This window comes from Aotus nancymaae, unplaced genomic scaffold (genome assembly GCF_030222135.1).
Source record: "Aotus nancymaae isolate 86718 unplaced genomic scaffold, 86718_ANA_hifiasm-v0.15.2.pri h1tg000007l, whole genome shotgun sequence".
NCBI lineage: Eukaryota > Metazoa > Chordata > Mammalia > Primates > Aotidae > Aotus > Aotus nancymaae.
Window position 1 is genome coordinate 61202350 of NW_026988418.1, and position 1796 is coordinate 61204145.

Genomic DNA, 1796 nt, shown 5'->3' on the forward strand with positions numbered 1-1796 from the left:
CATTCCACCCACTTAGCCTGGCACACTGCATTCAGCTCATGCTACCAGCCTGGATCCCACACCTGCCAAGGGAGACCCAGGTGTGGAGTGGTGAAGAGTCTATAAGCAAGTGAGCATGGGTGCAGACTCTCTGCAGGGCTGCAGCTGGACCAGGTACACAGCAAGCAGCTTCCTCAGCCGCCACTGGGAACACAGTGGCACCCAGAAGCTTGGAGACTCCAGGAACCACAGGGCCCCAAAGAGGGAGTCATAGCCCTGGCTCTGGGAGCTCCCATGTCTGGGCTCCCCAAAGGGCTACAGCTCTTCTCTCCTTCTCTTTAGCTCATCCATGTCCGCCATGTATTTGTCCTGTAAAGAGTTGAGCACTGCACTTGGGCAGGACACACCACCTCACTCCTCTATGGCACACAGACCCAACACAAGGCGGAGACACATGGACCCACAGCAGGGTGGGGACGCTCCCATGCCACATGCACACACACAGACCCACATGTGGACAGGGGCACCCTCACATGCTTGACCTCAATGCAGGCCTGCTGGGCCCAGATGTGGCTGTCGTCCTCATCACCCTCATGGTTCTGCTGGCACTCTTCCATTCCCCTGGGGGATGACCAGGAGCCCGTCAGAGATGGACCTGGCCAGGAGATGTCTGACCACACCCCAACCTCAAGGCTAACATCCATGCTTCTTCCCCATATTTCCTGCTTGCCAGTAAAGCCTTCAATAAACATACAAACAAAAAAAGGAATGGTTCAGCAAATTCAGTCTGAGTGCATGGAGTGCCAGGGCCATGGGGGGTGGATCAGTCCTAAAGATAGATGTAAAAGCTGCAATGGAAGGAAGATAGTTCAAGAGAAGAAGCTTCTAGAAGTTCATATTGACAAAGGCATGAAAGATGGCCAGAAGATAACATTCCACAGTGAAGGAGACCAAGAACTGGGACTGGAGCCAGGAGATATTATCATTGTGTTAGATCAGAAGGACCGTGCTGTTTTTACCTGACAAGGATAAGACCTTTCCATGTGTATGGACACACAGCTGGTTGAAGCATTGTGTGGCTTCCAAAAGCCGATTATCTACTTTTGACAACTGAAATATAGTCATCACCTCTCACCCAGGTCAGATTGTCAAGCATGGAGATATCAAGTGTATACTAAATGAAGGCACTCCAATTTATCGTAGACCGTATGAAAAGGGTCACCTAATCATCGAATTCAAGGTAAACTTTCCTGAGAATGGCTTTCTCTCTACTGATAAACTGTCTTTGCTGGAAAAACTCCTACCAGAGAGGAAGGAAGTGGGAGAGACTGATGAGATGGATCAAGTAGAACTGGTAAACTTTGATCCAAATCAGGAAAGACGGTGCCATTACAATGGAGAAGCATATGAGGATGATGACCATCACCCCAGAGGTGCTGTTCAGTGCCAGACCTCTTAATGGGCCAGTGAATAACACTCACTGCTGGCATTTTATGTGCAGTAGTGAATGAGTAAGGACTGTGATCATAATGTGCTCACTATTTGCTCTTGTTTTTGTTTTAATATTTTGTTTTAATTTAACTATACTAGTGCTTTAAAAAGTTAAATGAAGAATAAATGCAAATGTAAAAGCTCAAAAAAAAATCCTAATCCTCTCTGCAGCTGGTCATTCTGACATCTGCTCAGCTCTGGCTGAGCCCAGGGCTTTTATGGGCCTCAGTGGGGAGTAAGTGCATGCTGATTGGTCCCTGGGCAGCCATGGGCAGGCCCGGAAGAGGCACCACAAGTTCTCACTCTGGTCTGGGGTCTGGCAGCCT

At 48.8% G+C, this 1796-nt stretch overlaps 1 pseudogene; it reads left to right on the plus strand.

The window, feature by feature from the left end:
• Window positions 1-747: 747 nt before the first annotated feature.
• Window positions 748-1438, plus strand: LOC105726962 (dnaJ homolog subfamily A member 1-like; annotated as a pseudogene).
• The last annotated feature ends 358 nt before the right edge of the window (window positions 1439-1796 follow it).